The following is a 26,297-nucleotide window of genomic DNA, read 5'->3' as shown; positions in this document are numbered from 1 at the left end:
TTATTTGCATAAAGTGGTCAGGAGCTCTGAGGAGGGAGGAGACAGAGGCTCCCTGCTGAACCTCTCCCCTCAGAGATTTGTAGTTGGGAGCTCTTTCTCGTTGACTAAGTCCTCCTCTCCCCACTCCCCACCAAGGCAGGAAAGGACACCTAGGGTCTGGAGGGAGACAGCAACTACAGCAACAAATCCCTAGTTTATCTGAGGAACAACAGGAATGTGGGTTGATGACTCAGCCTCTGTGACAAAATTCCAAGGTTCTTTTGGAGAAGTATCAGCCTCATCCCCTAAGGCTGGGGAGGGCCATTTCTGCATATTGGAACCTATCGGTGCTAAATGAGGAACAAGGGCAGTGATGAACACAAGGTAAGTCGGAGGAGTACTGTCCTTCTTTGGACTAATTTTGGGGTGTGGGGGTTAGGAAAGACCTGAGAGAGAGAGAGAGAGAGAGGGAGGGGGAGGGAGAGAGGTCTTGGATTTCACATTTGGGTGATCTCAAACAACTGTGACTGTTTGCATTCTGAGTTTATGGAGTGTTTCAAACTGTTTACAGAGAAAATTCATTTGTTCATTTTACAAATATTATATTAAGTTACTTTTGTAAGCTTACTGTCTGGATCAGGGTGAGGAGTAGGTAGAAGAGAAAGAAAACCTATAAAATAGTATCTTAGATCGTGCTAAAACTTAAGGATAAAGATAAGGATAAAAAATGGGGAGTTTATGTGTATAGATAGGTGGTTATTGCTGAGGAAGGCTGCATGGAGAAGGGAAATTTGACTAAGGACCTGGAAAGGAGGTGCGTGGATACTTAGGGAATGTTTCAGGCACCTGAGGTACCTGAATGATCCAGGTACCTGAGAAGGGAGAGTGACTGGCGTCTTTGAGGAATTGTGGGTGGAGTGAGGAGACAGAAAGTGGGAGGTGAGCTCCTTGTGGGCCTTATAGACCATTTTAGGTCCGTTGTACGTTTTTTTTAGCTTTTACTCTGAGATTGAAAGGAAAATTTGAAAAATACAGAAAAGTGGAAAGCAGTAAAAGAGATGGTGTTGACACCAAAGCCTATAGCTTCTTTGACCATGCTGTGTCTCTCCTTAAATCCTTCAATAGCTTCCTTTGCCAGTAGAATGAAGTCCTAGATCCCAATCTGGACCTTGCTTCTCCCTCTACCCTCATCTGCTTCTGATTTATCCTCTCACTCTGACTAAAAACTATCAGTTTCTCAAATTTGTACTCTTTATCACATTTTTTTTCTACATGACTTTTGCATAAATCTTATCTTCTGCCCTCAAGTGTTCTCTCTTTCTTTGGGCTAATTCCTATATCCTTTAGATCTCAACTTTAATTCAACCTGTGTACTTGCACAGAGTCCTGTGCTTAGAAAGTCCCCATGATTGGTTTCACTCCTCTGTCACCAACTTGAAATCCTTAATAATTTTGAACAAGGGGACCCACTTTTTCACTTTGTACTGGGCCCTGTACCTGTATGTATGTAACTGGTCCTGTTGATCATTTACTATGCACCACTGCCTCAGTGCTGAGGATACAATGGAGTACAAAAAAGATGTGCTCTCTACTTTTCATATTGGTGGAAGAGGTAGACATTAATCAAACAACCAGAAGATAAACATAAAATGGCAACTGAGAAAAATGCTACAGAGGAAAGATATATGGAAATTTGGCTTAGTCAGAGAAGTCAGGAGATTCTTCCCTGAGGAAGTGAGCGTTGAGTGAGTCCTGCAGGATGAGAAATGAGCCAGTCTTTCCATGGCTCCCCCCGCCCGCGTCTCCCCCCGCATCCCCATTTTATTAGATTCTCCTGTTCTGTCCCCTCTTTCCACCCTGTACTTTTCTTTTATAATGCCTGTTATTATTACTAATTATTTGTATGATAGCCAACTTTCTAGAGAGAATATAAGCTCACAGCGTGTCTCACTTTTCACCACTGTATTCTCAGATCATAGCACAGCACATAGTATTTAAGCAACATTTTTGAATGAAAAGATTATGAAATTTTTTGGCTATCATCTTTTTATTCATAAACTTTTTTTCATGTACAATTTAGTAATCTGCATTTTATTTTATTATTTTTTTAAACTATCATCACAACATTGTTGTTGTTTTTTAAAAAATTTTATTTTGGCTGCTTTGGGTCTTCGTTGCTGTACATGAGCTTTCTCTAGTTGCGGTGTCGTCGTGGAACACAGGCTCTAGGTGCGCGGGCTTCTGTAGTTGTGGCACACGGGCTTAGTAGTTGTGGCTCGCAGGCTCTAGAGCACAGGCTCCGTAGTTGTGGTGCACAGGCTTAATTGCTCCTCGGCATGTGGGATCTTCCTGGACCGGGGCTCGAACCTGTGTCTGCTGCATTGACAGGCGGATTCTTAACCACTGCGCCACCAGGGAAGCAGTAATCTGCATTTAAAAAAAAACTTAACACTGAGAAATTTTCAATTTTTTAAAACAAATTTCATAAACTGGCTAAATCAGGGGCTTTGAAGAGTTATCTGGAGGTTGGTATTCTGAATGGATTGGAGAGGGAGAGATTGGAGGTAAAGAGATTAAGTTAGGAGACAATAGGTATAAAATGGAGGAAGACCTGAACTAATAGTGTTCATTTACTTATTCAGCTATATTTACTAAGGACTTATTATAAATCAGCTAGTGTATTAGGCATTCACAATACAATCTTTAAAAAAAAAGATGACAGGATCCCTTCCTGGAACTTACTGTGTCCTGGAACTTACTGTGTATCAATGACAAGGCTAGAAAGGAAAAAAAAAATCCTTACCCTTTTCAGCTTCCTTCATAGATGTAGCAATGCTGTAATAAGGAGAATGGAAGCCTTCCATTAGGGGTGACCCAGAGAAATGTTTTGCAAAAATTCTGAAAGTTTGAAGTTCTAGTGGAATATCTTCCTTGTTTCACTGATAGATTTTTCTATTATTGTAACTTTCTCCTTTGAGTCATGTTTTTATCCTTTTTTGGTTCTTTTAACTATTACTTTTTTAAAAAAATCAAAAGTAACTAAATACTAAGTAAAAAGGAATGGCTAATATGCTGCTATCTGAGAGACAGTCAGTGTTTTGTTTTTCTATTTTGGAAACCTTTGCAACTGGTTATCCTCCCTAACTTGAAGAAAACTGTTATTCGAAAATGTTATTTCCTACTGCCTCAGGGCATACTATCCTTTTCTCTTTTAAAGGTATTCTTCAGAATACCCTTCTCCCAGTTTGAAAAGCAGCAGGGAGTCAAAGTGTGGAATTAAATATGCAGCAATTTGCCACTCGCTTTAGGCCCTGCCTCAGTTACCGCAATAGAAAATGTCTGGGGATAAATACTTGTGGGGTAGATTCAATCCTCCTAGTGAAGATTATGAAGGGAACAAAGAGAGGGCACTTCCACTCCTCAGAGAAAGGTGTTCCCAAAAGGTTAAACACTAATTCAGGACAAAAAGAAACTAATATTTAAAAAGATTAACTCTGAATGATACTTAGGTCAGTTGTTTGATAGGGAAGAGAAGGAGGGAGGGAGTGCAGACCAGGGCTTGGCTGTATAACCTTGGGTAGGTAACCTAAACTTCTTTGAACCCCTGCCCTACTTAAAGAGTTTGGACCAAGGATCTCTAAGGTTCTTTCATCTCTAAAATTCTATGGTTCTGTGATTCCGTTGAGATGGGCCATTCTGTTGATTTCCCAGTCTCCATGAGGGAGGTAACTAGTCTCTGGGAGTGGAACTGAGTACCTTGATGGAGAATTATCAACGCAGAGGTGGGTGAACTTCATATTTACGGGGGTTTGGACCATAGAGATGCTCTTGGAAAATTTCCACGCGGGCCTTTTCCTCGTTCTTTAACCTGATTTTACAATTCCCTTGACACTTTGGGATGGGGGAGCGGGAAGGACCTATTTTAGACTGGGATTGTTCACTTTCAGCATTTCCCCTTATTATTAGACCTTAAAAAAAGAAAGAAGGAAAAAAAAGCCAAGAAACAGATCCCAAAGGGGTGGCAGGGGAAACTATGATTACGGGATCTCGAAAGGCCTGTAAAATCCGCTTCCCCATTTTCAGTCTTTCTTTGGTGTTAGGATCTTTTTACAATATATATTTTTGGCGGAGTGGGCCGAAGACTGAGGTTCGGAACAGTAAAGGGGGCGCTGGCGTGAGGGAGCTCCGGGTCAGACTCCCGCCGGCCGCAAGGCGGGCTCGAAGCTATCAACACAAGGGCGCGGCCGCGGGCGGGCGGGCCCCGGGGAGGGGCTTCACTGAGGCGCCGCGGGCCGAGCCGAGCGGGGCCGCCCGGGCTCGGCGCGCAGAGCGGCCGGGCGAGCGGTGGCGCTGCGGAGGCGGCGACCGAGGCCGGCGGGCGCGGAGGAGGGGCCCGAGAGTGGGGCGGCCGGCGGCAGCCGCCTCCGTGACGACTGCCGGCAGCGCGGCGACCTGAGGAGACCGAGCCGCGGGCCCCGCCGCCGCCGTCGCCGGTCCCTGTTGTCTTCCTTCTCCTCTCTCGGCGGGGGCGTCAGGAATGGGCCCCAACCGCCGCGGGCCCCGCACCGCGCGCCGCCCGTAGGCCCCAGCAGTGGGAGGCCGGCCGCCCGACCTCTCACCACCCCTTCGCCCTAGCCAAGCCGTCCCCACCCCAAATCCCCGGGAAGGAAGATGAGGGACACAGGTCCGGCGCTCAGCAGCCAGAGCAGCAGCAGCAGCGGTCGGGGGAGGGTGTTTCGCCGTTTCCTCTCAGCCGCCAGGACAAGATGGCAGCGGCCGCGGAGAGGGGCTGAGCCCGGGCTGGGTGGTGCCGCCTGCTGAAGCGCCTGGCTCCCTGTTCCCGACACGGCCCCGCACCCACCCCGGACATGCTCAGGGCTGCGGCCGCCCGAAGAGGGGAGAGCGCAGGCCTCTAGGAAGGTAAGTGAATAGGGCGAGGGGCGTACCCACCCCGGGGCGGGGGACCGGCCCCACCGGCCGCGCCTGCGTTCGGGGGGACCAGCGGGCCCCTCCCCTGGACCCTCGCGGGCCCGACGTCCCCCGGAGCGGTCCGCACCCGTTGCGCGTCCTGCACCCCCATCCGCATCCCCTGCGCTCATGCCCCGCGTTTCCGTCCCGGACCCGACGGGGTGGCGGGGCCAGGCGTCTCCCTTGAGGCTGGGGCGCCCCGGGCCCGAGGCCCCCGGACGCGGGGGCTGCGCGTGGTTCCTGCGCGCTGTGGCGCAGCCTCGGGGAAGCCGCGCTTGGGCTGGGCCAGGCCGGGCGGCCCCCGCCGCCTCCTGCCAGGGTTGCGCAACGGCTCTTCCCAGCAACCGAAGTTTTGTTTAGTCCCACATGGGGCCTCTTCCCTCACCGCAGCCTGGCCCGTCACTACGGAGACCTCTTGTCTTTCATTAAAGGGGAACAAACACAAACACACGCACGCACGCAATTTGAGCGCCGCGGCCGATGGCTGCGTCCCTGGCTTTGTGGCCCAGTCCCCAGCGTCGCCGAGCGGCGGGTTTGGAGGGTGTCAACTCTGGGGACGTGAGTGCGTGTGATTGTTGGGGAGGAGAAATGTGATCCGCCGCTCCGCGTCCCCCGCCGCGGCCGGAGGAAGGCGTGGCGGCCGCGCGGCGGGTCTGCTGCCGGCGTCTCTCGTTAGGGTGGCGGCCGCCCTCTCCCCTTCGCGGCGCTGGGAGAACTCGCGGAAAGACTTCGGATGAGCGAGAATGTCTGTTTTCCTGTCGGGAGGGAGACGGCTGTTTTAAAATGGTATGTGGCTCTTGGCCGAAGCCTGTTGTTTCCCAATCTTATCTCTGCTTGAGGAATTGCGCTTGAAGGGTGTGTGCGTAAATTACCTTGGACCTGTTACAGAGCAGTCATAACACGTTCAGTCCTTGAACCGTGTTTTCACAACCTCTTGCTGCCCTGTTAGAATTTATTTTTTCACCTGCCGTTCGCTGCTTCTCATTAAAGGAGCTTCTTTTAGCAACAGTGAAGTTTTTCAGATTATCGTCCCGTTTACAGGGAAAGCTCATGGTTGGTTCTGTTGTCAGCTTTGATATCTCTCTGGTCTAGGGCCAGAAAAGTTAGCTGGTAAACCAGCCTGTGCCTGTGTTATGCATACCTTCTAGTAGTTTGGAGATGGGGGTGAATTTTTTTTTTTTTTCTATTTTAGGTATTTGCTTGTTAGGTGTAGCTTCTGAAGTGGAAGGAGTTATATTTAAACCATTTCAGTTTATTTCTAAGATTTAATTGCTGGGCGCTTTAAAATTTTGAGTGGTTCTCTTGATCAAATTTTTGATGCAAACTTTTAAACAGGATCGTGTTTTGTTTGTAACCCAACCAAAGACATTTTAATCCTGCATTCTCGTTTGATTTTTCAGAAGCTAGGCATGCCTCACCATATGTTTGATAAGTCTAGATTCTGCTTATGCTTGCAAGTGCGGTGCTAATTTTATACAGTGAGCCATGATAAGATTTTGATAGGTCATGATTAAACTTAGTATTTAAGTAAACAAAATAAGACTGACCTTTTTATGAAAGATAGTTTTTATAGTTTTGTTAGTTACCTTATGTCTTTGTATGCCACTTAAGAGTAATAGAAATTTAACCAACCAAATAAAGTTCCTTACTTTTAAATCAACAAGGTATTTCTTGGTATATTTATGGGTGCATTCCTAAAGTACAGGGAACTATTATTTATGAAATATAATGCTCAACCTGATTGAGGTTTATTTTTCTTTTATTTTTGAAACTTGTTTTTAATTTGTGTTAAGGTAAAGGTGGGCTGATATATTTGATACTTTGGACATTTCACTGTGCAGTTTTTTTCTTGCATTTATGGGAAAATTGAATAATTTATCCCTTAATTTTTTATACTTTAGGGACTGTTTTTAAAATTTTTTTGTGGAGAGCCTTAGATTAAAACTATGTTTTAGAAAGATAAAATGAGCTTGAAATCTAGAACAGAACCAGCCATTAAATATTTCAGATTTATATTTGGACATTGCTGACTACAGTAGCTAAACATGCATATTAGGCAAGCAGATCATAACATGGTGAGCCAGCCTTAGTCTATTGTCATAATATCTTTTCCATTGAATTTGTCATTATATTGCTTATAAACCAGTCATTGGCTTCTGGGCATGGAGTTTTAGAGTCACATAAAAGTGGATGGTTTTTATGAGGTAATTCTTCTTGTAAACATGCTTGAAAAGAAGTTTCAGATCATACTATTTTATTTTTTTGGATCTTCTGTCATGGGGTATCATAAAATGGTGCAAATTACAGAGGTAGATTGCTGTAGCTAGTATGGCAGGGCACATAAGTATTTGTTGAATGCAGGTTATTGAAAGCCCCGCCCTCCCCTTTTTTTCTTGCAACTTAAAATAGCAACAGCTGTCAAGTGAACTTTTTGATTGAGCTTCGTTTTAAATATTTGATACATCAGCATTGAGGGCATCTATATGTAAGGGTGGAAGAGGAAAGTGTAAATTTCAGAGTGCTAAAATGCTGTTTCCCAAGCCTGTTTTACATCCATTGAATGGAATACTTGTTTGCATGTTATTTCCCATTTGAATATTAGAATGACTTATTCTGGTAACTTTTGAAGTTAACTTTCTTAATATGCTTTTCTGATTGTAGCAGTTCACCACTGAGGGTGATGATATGGTACATTAGAATTGCATTATTGGTGGTTAATTCAGAGGTTTTAAAAATAGTTTCCATTGTAACTTTACATATGTTTGAATTTGGAGATGAAAATGTCATGGCAGTATTTAGATTTAAAGGTATTCCAAGGAACTGTGAAATTTTCCACATTTAAAAATATTCCTCCAGAATTATTCTTGCCTCTAAACTATTAAAGGACATAAAGTAACTTGCTACATGATTATATTGTTGCTGCCAAAAGAAATCTTCATGTATAATTTCTGGTTTTGCAGCTGTCCTAATTTCCTAATATCTGAAGTTGAAACTCCCAGTGTGGTATGTTTAAATTGGAAGTTACTTTTGATGACGAATTCCTAGAACTTTGTTAAAATCAAGGAACCTGTCAGTGTATTTTATTACTTTTGAAAGGGTGTTCCCTCCCACCCCCCACCCCCACTTGCTGAAAGGGAAACCCTTTCTGTATGATACATATGTAAGTCTAAATAAATTATTTGAAATGTCCTTACTGGTTTGAAATGTCCTTACTGTCCTTACTGGTTCTGGATTCAACTGCTTAAAATACATTTTGTCTAGTACCTTTAAGCATTTAACATAAGTTGAATATAGGGATATAGATTTGGAGTAGAAGTTTTGAATCAGTGGAGGATTTTAGGATAGCCAAAGCACTTATGTGACCGACTTGAGGAAACACAGTGCACTTCTTTTGGTTGGATTGGTATAATTAAGAGTGATTTGGGGGCTTCCCTGGTGGTGCAGTGGTTAAGAATCCGCCTGCCAATGCAGGAGACACGGGTTCGAGCCCTAGTCCGGGAAGATCCCACATGCTGCGGAGCAACTAAGCCCATAAGCCACAACTACTGAGCCTGCGCTCTAGAGCCCACGAGCCACAACTACTGAGCCCACGCGCGGCATCTACTGAAGCCTGCGTGCTCTAGAGCCCGTGCTCCGCAACAAGGGAAGCCACCACAATGAGAAGCCCACACACCGCAACGAAGACCTAACACAGCCAATCAATCAATCAGTCAATAAAATTGTTTTAAAAAAAGAGTGGTTTGGGGAAGAACAACTTAATGTTAGTGTGCTGCTTCTGTAGCTTTGTCACAGCTGTTGTTTTGGACTTAATCAGTTAGGACCAAGCTAGAACAGATATTTAGAGGATGTTTGTTATACATTTTACCTAAATGTTTGTTGAATTAGACCTTGACTGATTTAGCAGATCATGCTGTTCTCCTCAGTTGATACTTGGGCCATGTGTCACTACACAAAGGCAACGTATTGCCTAGATTCTGAAGCATACCACTGTATGCTAGGGTGTTAGAGCCTCTGCTCTTACTACTTGTGTGGAAATTAAAAGAACTGGATGAGTATTGGAAATACTATATATTTAGGGTGGCATTTGTAGTTTGGGGACAGCTAAGTCATTAAACTGATTTACTTTGTGTTTTATATTTAGTAGTTAATGCCAAGTCAATACTTTAGAAAGCTGTCTTATTCTAACAGATAAGTCTTTGAAATGAAACAAACCAAGAATAATATTTTTTACCTTAAATGTATTTTTTTTGACCCAAATAATTTCTCTAATTTTCTGAGAATTTTTCACTGCTAAGGGAGACTGAATGGGAGGGAAGGTAGGGGGACAGATGAGGTAGAAGAAGCTGGGCTGTAGTGGGGGTGACTTAATTGGATTTGGGAGACTTAGAAATCTATTTTGATTTAAATGTTCAAGTTGCTAGAAACCAGGGTTCTCTTAGTTATAAGGTCAGTGAAATATTGTGGTAGCTATTAGCGGGGGCTAATCTTCGTTGCACTGTGTGGGCTTCTCATTGCGGTGGCTTCTCTTGTGTGGAGCATGGGCTCTGGGCGCAAGGGCTTCAGTAGTTGTGGCACGTGGGCTCAGTAGTTGTGGCTTGTGGGTTCTAGAGCGCAGGCTCGGTAGTTGTGGCACACGGGCTTAGTTGCTCTGCAGCATGTGGGATCTTCCCAGACCAGGGCTCGAACCCGTGTCCCCTGCATTGGCAGGCAGATTCTTAACCACTGTGTCACCAAGGAAGCGCCATCTCTTCTTTTGAAGATAGATTTCCAGATACTTTTTCATGTTGCATTTTCTTTGCCGCTTTGTCTTTTTTTTGTCTCCTTAACCAAAAAGGTTACACCTAAAAGAAGTGGAGATTTAGAGAAGCATAAAGAGAAGTATAATACTTTGCTCCTTTGAGCTCTGCTTTTTCCTTTAGGTAAGGATCTAAATTGTGAAAGACTGATTATTTAGTATAACTCTTGGTCACATTGAAAATAAAGGATTGCCAGAGGTGGTCAGATAAATTCTTTACTTTATATAATTATTAATGCTGGAGCACCTTTTCTAATTGGAAAAAAATTGTTTAGGCTTGATTGATATTGAAATAAATCAACAAAATATGAGTCACTGTCTCCCCACCTTTAAAATTTTGTAGTCCTTTATTATAAACTATATATATATATATTTTTGTTTGTTTGTTTGCGGTACGTGGGCCTCTCACTGTTGTGGCCTCTCCCACTGCGGAGCACAGGCTGTGGATGCGCAGGCTCAGCGGCCATGGCTCACGGGCCCAGCTGCTCCGCGGCATGTGGGATCTTCCTGGACCGGGGCACGAACCCGTGTCCCCTGCATCTGCAGGCGGACTCTCAACCACTGTGGGAAGCCCTATTATAAACTATATTTGATTATATATGGCTTTGAAAATTGTCTTTAGAATTTGATAGAAAATATAAAACTTGGCTGCATTTGACTAGCCAGTTATTCCCTTTTAGAAATTAAAAAGTATTTGATTTACCAAAAACATTAATATTAGTTTTAAATTCAACTTCTTCCTACTTTGTTGTATATTATTCATAAATTAAACAAAATCTGTTGCAGTTTTTTAAAAACAGAATAGTAAACTTTGCAGAAAATAACTTGCTTAGAAAATGTTTTCTCCCCTATAAAGCAATTATCTTAAAGGCGTAAAAATTTCATTTGTGTCTATTTTGACTGTGTGTTATCTGTTTAATAATACAGTAAGAGTCTTGTAGGTTTGGTAAACTATACTACTTTAGATAAATAATGCTACAGTCTTAAATAGTTAATAAGTCAGATGGACTGATATATTGAAAATTGAACCTGACTTTCTACAGACATTTTTTTAGAGTATAATTTAATACTTCTGAGGGCTTTAAATCTGTAATTTATTACAACTTCTATTGAGATTAAATAGGGTACAGTGACTTAAACTCACAATGAAAACTACTGGTTATATGCTAGATAGCCTATTGCTATGATGCTATGCTTCACTACATTCTCAGAACAAAAGAAAACAAACACGTTTTGAGCCAACTTGTAATCAGTTTCATCGGAGACAGTACAAGTATCTCTATAGTATATTAGTTGTAGTTTTGTATTTTAAGTTAGATAAGAATAGTATTGTGTTCAAAAGTATTAGCTTTTTTTTTTTTTTTTTTGCGGTATGCGGGCCTCTCACTGTTGTGGCCTCTCCCGTTGCGGAGCACAGGCTCCGGATGCACAGGCTCCGGACGCGCAGGCTCAGCGGCCATGGCTCACGGGCCCAGCCGCTCCGCGGCATGTGGGATCTTCCCGGACCGGGGCACGAACCCGCGCCCCCTGCATCAGCAGGCAGACTCTCAAACACTGTGCCACCAGGGAAGCCCAAAAGTATTAGCTTTTTAATCTGGTTAGTATGCTTTAAATATTTTTTTGTAGCTGGATCACAGACTCTGACTGCAAATAAATTAATTTTATTATGGCAGGTAAAACAATGATAAAATAAGTGTTTGAAAACTATTTTAAATAGTTTGAGTGCCCATTAAGTGCAAGGTGTACTGTGCTGTGAATGAAGAGAGTAAGACATGATGATCCCTGCTTTGAGGAAGTAAATTTTATTTTTACCAGTTATTTTTACCAGTTTAGTAGTATAATTGCCTTATAGAGACGTGCTGTATGTTAATTTAAATGAAGGAGTTGGTCATTTCTCAAATATGGTTAATCTAGTTCTCTTGTTCTCTCAGGGTTTTTCCTTCTGGACATGCTTAATTCTTGCATTGCCTGAGAAAGTTGTAAGGGTTTGCCTTTTCTAACTATATTATTACCTTCTCAGTTTGGAGTACAGAGATCTCCAAACCTCTCTTATGCCACCTGTGGAAAGAAAATAGGTGAAAACAGCATATAGATAGAATTCCATTTTACTGTACTTTAAAAGCTATTGAAATTGCTAGCTTTAACTTATTTTGAAACCACTATTCAGAAGGGATATTATTTGTGTAGTTAATTTGTGTAAATCAAAAGTCTGTTTAACTTGGGCTCCTTAAAAACAGTCGTGCAAAGGGCAAGTATTGTATTGTGTTGCTCCAATTATAGTTGTATATGATATATTCTTTTTCTTAAAATTGTTGCGGTGCGCGGGCTTCTCATTGTGGTGGCTTCTCTTGTTGCGGAGAACCGGCTCTAGGCACGTGGACTTCAGTAGTTGTGGCACTCAGGCTCAGTAGTTGTGGCTCCTGGGGTCTAGAGCTCAGGCTCAGTAGTTGTGGCTCGTGGGCTTAGTTGCTTTGTGGCATGTGGGATCTTCCTGGAGCAGGGCTTGAACCCATATCCCCTGCATTGGCAGGCGGATTCTTAACCGCTGTGCCACCAGGGAAGTCTTGGATGATGTATTCCTTACGAGCTTTGACAATTTGGTAACATTTTGATATTTTATATTTGTGTATTTAAAATTGAATTCTTTTTTGTTTGTTTGTTTGTTTGTTTTGTTTTGTTTTTGGCTGCACACCCCGCGGCTTGCGGGATCTTAGTTCCCCAACCAGGGATTGAACTGAGTCCCCAGCAGTGAAAGCACCATGCCAGGGAATTCCCGAAAATTGAATTCTGCTTGGAAACCTACTTAGGTTGTTAGGGACCATAGCATAATTGGTTTGCCAATAGCTTTTTTTTTTTTTTTTAATTAGAGTATAGTTGCTGCCAGTAGCTTTTGCGTAGAAAATAGTTGGAATGCTTGCTTTGTGAGTTGCCCTAAGCCTAGTGTGGCTTTGCTGAAAGTATTTCTAGTGCCTACTTTGTAACTTGTAAAATCTCTTTAAAGTATCTCATATCTGAAGGTATATCTAGCTTGAAATTGTTTCATATTAATCTGACTGGAAGAAAATGAAATACCTCAATTTATAACCTATTAAAAGGTAACCTAAAAAAAAAAAAAAGGTAACCTAATACCTTACCTTTTGGGGAAGGGTTACACTAAAAAGTATAAAATAGTATCTGAACTGTTCCTTGAGGTCAGAGACCATGTCTTAAAGGGTTTTTTTAATATCTCCTAAAGTGCCTAGTTGACATTGGGGAATCAAATATAATTATTATAAAAGTAATCAAATACAGGCATTCTATACTCATATCCTTTAATCAAAGGATAGCGTCTTTATTGAGTAGCTTGACAGGTACCTCACCAAGCAGTTGTGAATGTGTCATAGACACATTTAACTTCTCAGAACTCTCCTCTTCCCCTCACTCCTTAATTCTAACAGATGAGTCTGTTTCTTATGTAGAGGTTAACAGGCATGAATTACTCCAAATTTCCAGCCCTCTACCTCTGAGCATAACTTCTACCGCTACACACTTTGTGTTTTCACTACACTCAAGAAAAGAAACATCTCCTTCCCTCCAAGATTACTCCCTATTCTCTCTTATGGGTTTCATTCTGAATTGTGTTTTTCAGCACCTTGAACCTGTCTGATAACTTCCATTTCCCCCTTTTTCTTGGCCCTTTTTCTTCAGCCTTTTGAAATGGTCAGGTATCTGGCATCCTTAAGCAGCCATCTTTTAATTGTGCCTCCCCAGGTCTGTGGACCTATCTTCCCTACTCTGTTTCTTCCACACTTCGTAATGTGTACTCTAGCCTCTACTTGAATTTCTATTCACTTCTTAGCTCTTGGCAGTGTAGCTCTCTGTCCATGCCACTCTAGTGAAGTCTGATTTCAGGTAATGATAATGGCTTAGTGATAATTTTTACTGTTTGAATTTGCAAGGTTTCTATGAATAAATAATATTTTAAGTGATAACATTGTTATAAAATAACCATTTTGGCATATTCATCATGTATAATTAATATGTAATCATTACTTTTATAGCTGAGATTTTATCTAGCCTCTTATGCGGTTGCCTGAAAAATGGCATGAGGTCAGTTTTGGCCAATAAGAAATTTTTAGTTATTATCTGAGAATGAATTTCTCATCAGTAAACTAAATACTTTTTGGCCATTTTCAAGTGATTTAGCATGTTTTTGTTTATTTTATGCCATGGGATCAATAGCTAGCCTTAATTTTGAACTTAAAATGTGTTAGATATTACTTAGGCAACTTCAATCTGAACTAAGCTTTCTTTTTTATTTTTTATTTTTTTTTTTTTTTTTTTTTTTTTTTTTTTTGCGGTACGCGGGCCTCTCACTGCTGTGGCCTCTCCCGTCGCGGAGCACAGGCTCTGGATGCGCAGGCTCAGCGGCCATGGCTCACGGGCCCAGCCGCTCCGCGGCATGTGGGATCTTCCCGGACCGGGGCACGAACCCTTGTCCCCTGCATCGGCAGGCGGACTCTCAACCACTGCGCCACCAGGGAAGCCCTAAGCTTTCTTTTTTAAAAAAATTATTTTATTGAAATGTAGTTGATTTACAATGGGTTTATTTCTACTGTACAGCAAAGTGATTCCACTATACATATATATATAGTGTTTTTCATATTCCTTTCCATTATGGTTTATTATAGGATACTGAATATAGTTCCCTGTGCTATATAATAGGACCTTGTTGTTTATTGATTCTATGTACAATAGTTTGCATCTGCTGATACCAACTCCCCAATCCATCCCCCTTCCCCCTTGGCAACCACAAGTCTGTTATATCTGTGAGTCTGTTTCTGTGAATTAAACTTTCTTTTTTTTTTTGAATTAAACTTTCTTAATCATCTTTTTATCTTTTTATATGTTTATGGCATTAAAAAACCTCTTTAGCCAGATAAATCTGAATAAGTTTTTATCATTATAATTCTGATACATAAAATTGTATAGTATCCTATATGACAGTGTGGCTTTTTACACCTGTATAAAAATTTGTTTTCAGTGTGTTTCTGTGGAGCTTGTTGTAGAAGAAATATTTATGTGACCCTTGCTAAATGCATATAAATCTGCAGTTTTAGTTCACAGCTTATTATATCCAACCCAACAATGTGTCACTTTAAGAAGTTAATGATTAGAGGTAGTCAGAGCCAAACAGAAGCAGTTCTGATAATTTCTAAGAATTCAGGGTCCTTTCTTTGAGAGTACTTTGTTTTTTTAAAGTGTATTTTAAAAATATTTATTTATTTATTTATTTTTGGATGCATCGGGTCTTTGTTGCTATGCAAGGGCTTTCTCTAGTTGCATCGAGCGGGGGGTGGGGTGGGGGGGCTACTCTTCTTTGTGGTGCGCGGGCTTCTCATTGCGGTGGCTTCTTTTGTTGTGGAGAGCAGGCTCAATAGTTGTGGCGCATTTGCTCCACAGCATTTGGGATCCTCCCGGACCAGCGCTCGAACCTGTGTCCCCTGCTTTGGCATGCGGATTCTTAACCACTGCGCCAACAGGGAAGTCCCATCTTTGGGAGTACTGTTGAGAAGCCGATGGTTTTCTTTACTCTTTAAGGCTCTATGAATTACATTGTTTTAGTTTTTTCTGGCTTTCTTAAGGATACCTTTTGTGAATCTCTGCCCTGTCCTCTTCCTCAAATTTTTGTCATGAGAATAAGAATGAGATCTTTATTTTTCTTAACATAGTCTCATTTCTGTTCCTTCTGTTGTTTCTCACTTGATACCATAGAGTTTCCTGAAGCACAGGATTTCCTGATGCCATTGTGAAAGATCATCCTCAGTTCATAAGGTATATATGACATTTAAATTTTGAAACTCGAAGGTTTCTGCATTTAGAAAGGTTTTTGAAGGTACTTCACTGAGTTCCTGAAAAAGGGCATTTATATAAAGCGGCATATCTGGCAACCAAATATGAATAGAGAAAACATAATTGAAGGGAAGAAAAAAACAGCTTTGGATTTAGCAGTGTAGGTCACATCATGACCATGTAGGATCTTAACATAATTTGGGAAGAACAAGTAGTTGAATTTTTTGTTCCAGTTTATTTTTTCAAGCCCTAAAATGTCTTTCATAAAGATTTTTTAAAACTAAAAGTACTAAAATCAAGCTTATACAGCTGTAACTTTTTGTCTTTTCAGCTCTTAGAAATGTAAAACTGTTGTTAGTGTGTGCCTGTGGGGCAGCTACTGTTACCACTTCACACTGGTTTTTAGACTTCTAATTCTTGTAGCATACATTACTCTGGAGTGATAGTACTCCTTCAGTAGTACTGAATGTAGAATGCTGTACAAAAGGAGAATGTAAAAGTTGTTTATTTAGCATAGCCCATAATTTAGAAAAGTTTTATAGAACTTGACCTTTAATTCTGTAAATGTTCATTTAGAACTTTGAACTATTATCTCTTACAAAAATCTTATTTGTCAGCGTAATCTTTTCCTTTATATTGCTTTATCAACAGTGGACATTTGATCAAATTATTAATCTACGATTCAGCTTCCTCTGAATTGTTTCAGAGGTGTTTTAGGTTTAGGAGATATTCTTCTGGTAAGGATCATTTGATCTTTGCCTTCTTAGTCTTTAATAATTCAGGCTTTAAAGGATTTTTATAAGAAATAAAAGTTTTGTGGTGGTTCTTTTGGGACAGATTTCCTACAAAGTAGAAAATAATTCATTTGGCTTTCTAGTAAGGGAGTTGTTCATAACCTAAAGATGTAAAGCTGTTTAATTTTTCTAGCAATCCATTGATAGGTATTGGTATTGATATTGTGTGACAAATTTAAATAAAGTTTACTTTTGTACGTGTTTTATAAACCAGATGTGAATTATTAATCTTAAAGTTTACTTCAATAAAGAGTGCTTCAGGTGAACTTTTCATTTTTATTCAACTTTTCAGTCGATATTTCCATTTCTGAGTTTTGATTTTTATATAGCTTTAAAAAAAATCTAGAGAATTATATGCTTTAGTAAGCGTAGTTCTTAAGTACTGTTTTTAATTAACTCTTTTCTAGCCTTTCTAAAGTAAAAACTTGTATTAACAGGGTGAATTCTAGCAGCTTTGAAATGTCCAACAGATCACTTTCTGTTCCAAAAGTTAGAATGTTTTGCTAAGTCAGATGAAGCTTGTTATTTAACATGCTGATTTGTGTTATAGTCAACACATTCCCTAGATACTTTGCTCACAATACTGCTGGAAAATACCCAAGACTTTAGTGTTTTCAAATAAATGTTTTGTGAGTACCTGAGACAGCAGGTTTATTTTTTGAAGCTTTACAATTTGTGGTGGTTCATTTATATGAAAAGGTTTCTTACATGAGATGTTTTAGTGTCAGTAATTTCCTGGATATAATACTGGTAAAATGACCTGCTTAATGATATAGGTATTAAAATGTCCAATGAAGAGTTAAACTTACTATTCACACTAAAAACTTATTTTCTAGTGCACCCTGTCTTTTATTTCTAAGAAGACATGCTGTTTTGTCTTTTATAAATATGCACTTTAAACAAAGTAAGTGAAAAATGGAAGTGTAACTAGATACTGCTTTTTATTGCCTGAATAGTGCTAGTCATATAGTTCCATTTTCTAATTCCTATTGTAGAGCCTTGTATAGACTAGTACTAAGGTTCTCTGTCTTTCAAGAATGAGAAGACCTTTTTAGTTGAATTTATTGGACCACATAGTGAAATACTAATTTTAGTCTCTGTTGATTGAAGGAATTGCATAATGACCCAAAGCTCCAAAAACCAATGTGAATTAAGTAATACTTTTTTTTTTTTTTTTAAATTTTTGGCTGTGTTGAGTCTTCGTTGCTGCGAGCGGGCTTTCTCTAGTTGCGGCGAGCGGGGACTACTCTTCGTTGCTGTGTGCAGACTTCTCATTGCAGTGGCTTCTCTTGTTGCGGAGCACAGGCTTTAGGTGCGCGAGCTTCAGTAGTTGTGGCTCGCGGGCTCTAGAGCTCAGGCTCAGTAGTTGTGGCTCACTGGCTTAGTTGCTCCGTGGTGTGTGGGATCTTACCGGACAAGGCTTGAACCCGTGTCCCCTGCACTGGCAGGCAGATTCTTAACCACTGTGCCACCAGGGAAGTCCCAAAGTAATACTTTTAAATGAAAAGATTTCCTCTCACTGTTTATGAAAACCTTTTTTTAAAAAATTAGTGCTGGCACGTGATCCCACGGACTTGCTCTGTGCCTGAGAATTCTGGATTTTAGGTGATCTGGGCCATGCCTAAGATATTCAGCAGTTCATTCCCAAATGAGTAACCCTTGAAGAGCAGCCTTGTGCAAGAAAAACATTATTTTATGCCTGTCACTCATATACTTTTTTTTCTGTTTAATTTGTGACTTGACAAAAATTCTAACCTACAGAAAATTTACAAGAATAGTACAAAGAATTCCTCTATATATTTTTCACCTAGCTTCTTCAAATGTTAACATTTTACACCATTTGCATTTACCTTTTCTCTCTACATCTGTATTTTTTTCCTTCAACTTTTTGTAAGTTGCAGACTTGACTTCCGTATACACCTGATTTTTTTCCTAAAAGCAAAGACTGTTTTGTTTTATGTCTATGTTTTCTGTAATCTGAAAAGTTTCTCAGTCTTTGTGTTGTTTCCTGATATTGACATTTTGAAGAATACTGCCAGTTATTCTGTGGAATGGCTCTCAATTTGGATGTTTGTTTTCTTGTTCTTGGACGTATCACAGTGGCGTGTATTCCTCTCAGTACATCATACCAGGAGGCATATGATGTTGATATATCCCGTTACAAGTGATTTTAACATTGATCACTTGGTTAAGGTGGCATCTGCCAGTTTCTTCCTTTTGATTCGTATGTATCTTGTGGGAATGTACTTTGAAATGTATGGCCATGAAGGGTCTTGCAAGCTAACAAATTAGCCATGGCTGCTGGCAGAAGATAGACTCTGAGGTCAGAGCTAAAGGACTTTCGTACTCAGCGATAGTGGTAGTCAGTGTGTCAGTATTTCCTGTTTCCCCAGTTCAGTTCCCATAGGGTGCTGTAAACAGGGCCCGGTGACTCCTGCACAAGAGGAGTTGCGCTCCAGGAGGGGAACCCCAGGTTTAGGAAACTTTTGTAAGGGGCAGTGAGCCTGCCTGACATACGCCCAAGAAGGAGTCATTATCTTTTGTTATCCTGGACATGAAACAACCTGCCCTTTGCTCAGGAGAAAGACGCTATCTCTACCTTCAAGGCTGTTCAATATACAAATATCCTTGAAAGGAGACTGCAGAACAAAGGCATTCAGTGTCCCTGCTTGCAAGACATGGAGAAACATGAGAGATCCATGGTGAATTGTCTCCCAACAATAATATCCTGTTATTCTTGAAACTTTCACCCACTAGGTTTTGTTTGTTTTTTTTCCTTAAATTTTACTGGAGTATAGTTGATTTACAATGTTGTGTTAGTTTCAGGTGTACAGCAGAGTGATTCGGTTATACATATACATATATTCATTCTTTTTCTCACCTGCTAGTTTTTGCATCCATTGATAATTCTTGTTTGAATCAATTATTATGATTGTTGCCAAATAGTTAATTTTTAATTCCATCATTCCTTTATGTTTATTAATTGCTTTTCCCTCTTTCCTGCCTTATTCTCCATGTCCCTTACTCATGCCCTCTAGGATAACTTCCCAAGTAAACTACCTGAATGCAGGCCTTTTTATAAGAGTCTACATTTAAGGGAACTTGGGCTAAGTCACAAGGTACTTCAAACTCAGCATGTCTAAAATTGAGTTAATTTTTCCTCTCTCATTTCTCCTTAGAAAAATTTTTTTTTTTTGTTAACATTTGGCTATCAGGTTTTCAAGCCAGAAACATGTTTTTATTAATTCCTTCCTTCCTTCACTCGTCACCAAGTTCTGTGGTTCTGTCTCCTAGCTACCTATAGCTAACTATTGGTAATCAGTACTCTTATTCTATTACTACTGCTTTTGCTTGGGCTCTGATCAACTATTATCTGGATTATCACCCTAGTCTTTCAACTGTTGTTTCCATTTTTTTTGGCCATGCTGAGCGACATTTGAGATCTTAGTTCCCCAACCAGGGATTGAACTCCTGTCCCCTGCAGTGGAAGCGCAGAGTCTTGACCACTGGACCACCAGGGAAGTCCTCCATTATTGTTTCTTTCCAGTTTATCTGTCACAAATTTGCCTGAGTAATCTTTCTAAAATACAAATATGATTATATTGATTTTTCTATTTAAAACCCTTCAGAGGCACCTCATAGCTCCTTACTATGGAAGACAAAGTTCTTCATGATCTTTCTTTTTAAGGTTGTCTTTCTTCTTCTCAAGGATCATCTTTTTACTCCAGCTGCCCTCTCCACTGGCTGCAAGTTACGTTCTAGAGCAGAGCTTGGCATATTTTCTTAAATGGGTGGATGGGAAATATTTTAGGCTTTGCAAGTGGCATATGATCCCTGTTGCATGCTTTTTTTTAAACCTTTAAAAATATAAAAACCATTCTTAGCTCGTGGGCCATACAAAAATAGTCTGGGTTGGAGTTGACTAACCATAATTTGTGGGCCCCTCTTCTAGCCAAATAAAGCTAATGTCATATTTTTCATTAGTCTCTGCTCTTTTATGTGCTATTGGTTTGTGCTATTGGACTATCCCTCCTAAATAGCAGGCTTCTTCTCATCATCCTTCAAAATTTAGCACAGATTAACTTCTTACTGAATACTTCAGTGCTCCTTCAGGGCATATGTTAATCATCCCCTTTACTTTGCTGCCTGTGTGCTTCACACATCCTTATGTTACTGCCCTCATTAGTGATGTAGTTATGTGTATACATGTGTTTGCCTCTTGCTAGAAGGAGCTCATTGATGAAAAACATACTTCATTGCTAAATCTTCCTGCTCCTAAATGTCTTTACTTGATTTGAATTGAAAGAAAAATTTAAAAATTGAAAGAAAAATGGGATGAAATAGTGTATGGCTGATCGAATACGCTAATAAAATATATCTAAAATGGTTATATTTTTCTAACTTTTAAAAATACAACTAATTAAAGAGGTTATTCTATTCTCTGGTAGATTTTTTCTCCTTCTTTATTTAAAAATTAATGTAAATTTAGGCTATGAAAATACAGAGAGTAGTAGTAGAACCAACTCCTATGCAGCTGCCACCGTGGGTGCAAAATAGTTCCTGCAGTTGAAGTCCCTCCTTTTCCTTTTCTTCCTGGCATGTTTATCATTTCTATGCATGATTTTATACTTTTACCACATACTTAACTATACCTAAAACTGCAATATCGTTTTGTCTGCTGCTGACTTTAAAATAAATGATACACGCTGTTTTGCAACTTGTTTCTTGTTCTACATTGTTGTTTTGAGATTTATCCATGTTGATATATATATAATTTCAGTTAATTCATTTTGCTGCATGTCTTTTATTCTAACATGCACAATTTTTCCCATGTTTAACATCTTTGAAATTATGATACCTCTTAATCAGTGTCTTACTTTTATAATTGGTATTTTTTCTTTTTTTGTGGTACATAACTGTATGGTGACTGTGCTATAAGCCACAGTCATTGTGTATGTTGTATGAAAAAGCCACGCTACTATATCCATCCCTTTTCTGACAATTAGGTTATTTCAAAATTTTATCATTGTGCTGCAGTGAACATTATTTTACCTGTTTTGTTGTACTTACGTGTGAGAGCTTCTCCAGGTAGGGTATGTACCTGGGAGAAGACTTGCTAGATTATAGACCACATCCATTTTCAGCCTTGCTTTCTAAAGTGGTTGTACTTCTTACCCTACCTAGTCTATAAGAGTCTCTGCTGCCCTGTTCCTCTTCAGCATTGGGTGTTGTCCTACCTTTTGTCAGCCTGATGGGTTTAAAATGGCATCTTCCTGTAGTTTTAATTAGTATTTTTCTTATTACTAATGAGGTTGAAAAATTTTTTTAAAAAGCCTTTTGGCTTCTATTTCCTTACCTGTGAATTGCCAGCTCATACCTTCTACCCATTTTTTACTGTGTTTTGCTAAACACACTATGACTTCTTTAGATCTTGTCAGTTATGTATGTTGCCAGTGTCTTCTCCGTATCTGTGGCTTATCTTTACTGTATCATTTGATAAATAATAGTTTTAAGTTTTAGTCAAGTCACATTTTCCAATCTCTTCCTCTTATAGTTTGTGCTTTTTGTATCTTGTTTAAAGAAAACCTTTCTTCCTATCAGAGGTTTGTGGTTTGTTAAAAATGTAACATAAATTTTAAACTGAAAGGGAAAGATTCCTCCCCTCCCCCCTTTTATATTTATCTTCTAGAAGGAAATTCTAGCACCTCAGTTGGAGAATAATTAGAGCCTGTGGGTGTGAAATTGTTTAAATGTAATGAGGGACAAATATAGCATTATAAACTTCTCATGATAAATTCACAGGTGGTCATTATAGGATAAAAATTTGGGAAATCACTAACTGGAGACAAGTTTTGTGTCTTGTGTGTGTATTTTTTTTTAATTAGTGAAGAACTCTCTGTTTGGATGGGGTAGGGTGAAGTGGGTAAACATACCAAAGTGAAGCAGATAGTTATCTGTTCAGTCCATGCAAGATGTAAAGGAGTTATAAATGGCTTTACCTTTGTAGGCTGTACATGTTAAAGAACAAATAAGGAGTGACTATATTTTGGATAAACTAACTTGATTATTTAAAAAATAGTATCCCAGAATTTGAATGTACAAGTGAAAATTTATGAAAGAGTTTTCCATTGGATTTAATTAACAATTCTTCCATTTCTTCCACAAAATATGATGTTTCTTTGATGTTGTCAGAAAAAACATTGGTAGGTTCATATGTATTTTATTATCATAAATTAAAGTTTGGGTACTAATGAAGGTATCTAGACTTTTCTTTTCCCTCAAGTAATTGAATCTTTAAACTTCAAACTTGCAACCTGAGAACGAGGCCAACCATCTGTTGTCAGGGATAAGTATGGTAAAGGTAGAATTAAAATATATGAAAACATTGTTTGATAATCACAGTGGATGTAGCTATGAGACATTAAAAAAGTGAATTTGATGTAACTTTCATAGATTATTAACTCATTTGTCATTTGAATAATACGTTGAAAATTAGGTCAGTTAGTAGGAATTTAAACTTCAGCCCAAATAATACAGCTGTTGGTTAAAGGTTTTCATTTGTGCTATCACCATAATTATTTCAGGAGCTGATTTTTTTGGGAAATATATACAACAAACTAACGTTAATTTAAAGTTATATTTATGAATTAATCCAAGATAAAATGGTTAAAGGGGCATCACAGTAACAAATACTTGTGCAATTTATAGCTTTGTTCAGTCACTCTAAGTAAAAGTGTGATATTTGTGTTTAACATTCTTCTCTATATTTGATGCCTTTCAGTTTTAAAACTCTTAAGAAAAATGTCCTTTTATCCCTCAATAAAATGATGACAAATTTTCAGTTGAAACAGACATGAAATTCTGATATTGTTTGCATTGTGTCCAGTTACAAGTATCAAAAAAATGATTCTGAATGAAACTTTATTGTAATGTCTTAATATCCTTTGAAAATATTCATGTGCCTGAAAATATTTTAAAAATGGAAAAAATGAAGCTTTTTCTAAGTATATTCATGAAAGCAAAATCTTTAAGTCTGTGGATAAACCAAGCTGGAACAATCTATTATTTACATGAAACTAGATTATGGACAGTATTGTTACCTTGAAGATTTCCTTCTATCTCCTTTGATCTCTTTGCTTGTCAGACCTTATGAATCCAAGACATAGTCATTTGTACAGAAATTAGAGTTGTGATAAAACTGGTGTTTTCAATATCCTATAAAAAATAAGTGAAAAGATTTGAGACTATAATAGCTTGAGGCTTTCTTTATTCATTTAACTCTGTGCTAGACTTTGTGAGGAATGCAGAAGTAGTGTAAGAACGGCATCATTTCTCTTTGGCCCACTACCTAGATGAAGTAGGTTGACCCTGCTGTTTTGCAAAAGATTTTCTGCAGTTTTTTAAAATTAATTAATTAATTTTTGGCTGTGTTGGGTCTTTGTTGCTGTGCGTGGGCTTTCTGTAGTTGCAGTGAGAGGGGGCTACTCCTTGTGGTGTGCGGGCTTCTCATTGTCATGGCTTCTTGTTGTGGAGCACGGGCTCTAGGCACACAGGTTTCAGTAGTTGTGGCACGCGGGCTCAGTAGTTGTGGCTCGCAGGCTCTAGAGCTCAGGCTCAGTAGTTGTGGCACACGGGCTTAGTTGTTCCGCGGCATGTGGGATCTTCCCAGACCAGGGCTCGAACCCGTGTCCCTTACATTGGCAGGCAGATTCTTAACCACTGCGCCACCAGGGAAGCCCAAGATTTTCTGCAGTTTTGAAAGTCATTCTAATGATGTGCAAACCTCCTTTCTTAGAATGACTAAATTACTTCATTTGCATGTGTTAATAAAAATGCTTTTGTGAAGACCACCTTCCCCAAAGTACTTTTACTGAAAAAGTTTTGCCCTTTAATACTACCTCCCCTAAAGTGCTTCATTTCTTCAAAGTTCATCATACCTGAAATGTTTCAGGAAAAGGATTGAGAGCTACTGTATTCAGATTTAGAATTTTGGGTTCTTTTGCTCTTAAGCATCTTTAAAAATATTTTTGTGTGTTACATAAGAGAAATGTTAATTTTGAATCTATTTTACTAGAAGGAGAGGAACTAGAATTTAGCAAGGAATATTGGGAGTTTGTGTGGTGGGAGATAATCAGAAAGAGATGGTAGATCAAAGGAAGAGATAATATTTTGAGGACAGAATGTGAAGTACTGTGTTGATATGGGCAGGTCAGATCTTGGGGTTTAATTGAGCTGAGGGAAGGAAAGAGGATTATGAGAGGTGACTGGATCCAATAAAGACCAGAATAGGATGATGAGGACTTGGTAGTAGGTCAAGAAGCACTGGCTTGTGTGTGGGGGGTGGTGGTGTTATTGTTTTATTTGTTTTTTAGCATGCTCACTGAGTTTTTACAAAGTACATTTCAGTCTTTTTGTCTTATGCTAATCATAGCATGCCAAAAGACAGTTGTAATCATTGCTGAAAGGCAATTAACGTGTATTTGTGTGATTTGACTAAAAACACATTATTCCATTAGTGAATTTAGTACTACTCTAGCTGTGTAGACATGATACCATTACTGTTTTCACACAGGATGATTCTTTAGCTCTTAGCTTTGAAGCTGGTAGATTAAAGGTGAATTTGTACATTTTACCTGATAAAGGGGTCTCAACTTTATATTTGTTTCCTGTTCCATTCTATCTCCCTTTAAAGAGTGGTAATAAGTTCACTTTTGAAAGTGAACTGTACTTGTGTCTACTTATTTTAGTATAGCCTGGAAACAGAGTTGATGGGTGTGTTCAGAAAAGAAATCTTAATGCAGGGTTTTATGTAACAGAATCAGTCATTTACCTTGATCTAGTGTAGCTGTTTGCTGATTTCCAGTTGAATGAAAATATTCCCTAAGGTAATGTTCATTGAGCTGACTTTTTTGTTTGTTGTACTGACAAGTCTTTTTTTTTTTTAATTGTGTAGTACGGGCTGTGTATTTAATGTTTTGGTCTTTTATCCCTGTTTATTATGAGATAATCTTTTAGTGCCCTGAGCCTCTCTTTAGTTAAAGGAAACCTTTTTCCTGTGTTTTTAAAAGGGTTTTGTTTTGTTTTGATTTATTTCTTCTTGTAGATCTTTAGAAATCTTCAATACTGATCACATTTCCTTTTTTGTATCTTAATTAAAAAAAAAAAGTTATTTATTTATTTATTTTTGGCTGCATTGGGTCTTCATTGCTGCCCGTGGGCTTTCTCTAGTTGTCGCGAGCGAGGACTACTCTTCTCATTGCGGTGGCTTCTCTTGTTGTGGAGCGTGGGCTCTAGGCACGTGGGCTTCAGTAGTTGTGGCGCGTGGGCTCAGTAGTTGTGGCGTGTGGGGTCCAGAGTACAGGCTCAGTAGTTGTGGTGCACGGACTTAGTTGCTCTGCCACATGTGGGATCCTCCGGACCAGGGCTCGAACCCATGTCTCCTGCATTGGCAGGCGGATTCTTAGCCACTGCACCACCAGGGAAGTCCCTAAAACTTGATGTTTTTAGTAATTTAATAATTTCTATACTTTTCAGTGATGGTCTGAAAGAAGGGGGTTTGTTCAGTAATCACTTGGGAATGGGTTTCTGTAGAGCTTAGTCTTAAGTGTAATGTTTAATATTCATCGATAACTCAAATGAAAAAATACAAAGTTTACGTGTTATAGCTACTGATGACATCAAGCTCTAGGTGTTAGTGCAGCCAGTATTGATGAAGAATTAGATTGAAAAAAATGGAGATTTGAAAACCACAGTAAGATACCCCTTCATACCCATTAGGATGGCTATTGTTAAAAAAGAAGAAAGAAGAAAATAACAAGCATTGGCAGGGATGTGGAGAAATTGGAACCCTTGTGCACTACTGGTTGGAGTGTAAAATGGTGTAGCTGCTATGGAAAACAGTCTAGTGATTCCTCAAATTAAAAATGGAA

At 39.5% G+C, this 26,297-nt stretch overlaps 1 protein-coding gene and 1 long non-coding RNA gene across 6 annotated transcripts in view; one reads left to right on the top strand and one right to left on the bottom strand.

Moving 5' to 3' along the window:
• Positions 1–342: 342 nt before the first annotated feature.
• The window catches only part of HIPK3 (homeodomain interacting protein kinase 3), a 100,439-nt gene continuing 74,484 nt past the window's right edge, over positions 343–26,297 (top strand). The window contains exon 1 of one of the 4 annotated variants that reach the window (XM_067749481.1): positions 343–363. The gene's annotated coding sequence lies outside the window, so the exon portion shown is untranslated. Of the gene's footprint in view, positions 364–4,347; positions 4,900–5,598; positions 5,734–26,297 lie in introns of those variants that run through there. The other 3 variants (XM_067749479.1, XM_067749482.1, XM_067749480.1) reach the window with 3 other exon arrangements.
• LOC137230310 (uncharacterized) lies at positions 2,008–5,343 on the bottom strand. Of its 2 annotated transcripts, XR_010946089.1 has the most exons (3): positions 4,930–5,343; positions 2,783–2,814; positions 2,008–2,406 (listed from the first exon to the last, which is right to left on the bottom strand). It is a non-coding gene; the product is annotated as an uncharacterized lncRNA (long non-coding RNA). The 2 variants fall into 2 exon arrangements; XR_010946088.1 differs by lacking the exon at positions 2,783–2,814 and having other exon boundaries at positions 4,930–5,334.

Source organism: Pseudorca crassidens, chromosome 9 (assembly GCF_039906515.1).
Source record: "Pseudorca crassidens isolate mPseCra1 chromosome 9, mPseCra1.hap1, whole genome shotgun sequence".
Classification (NCBI taxonomy): Eukaryota; Metazoa; Chordata; class Mammalia; order Artiodactyla; family Delphinidae; genus Pseudorca; species Pseudorca crassidens.
This window is presented reverse-complemented; position numbering and strand designations above follow the sequence as displayed.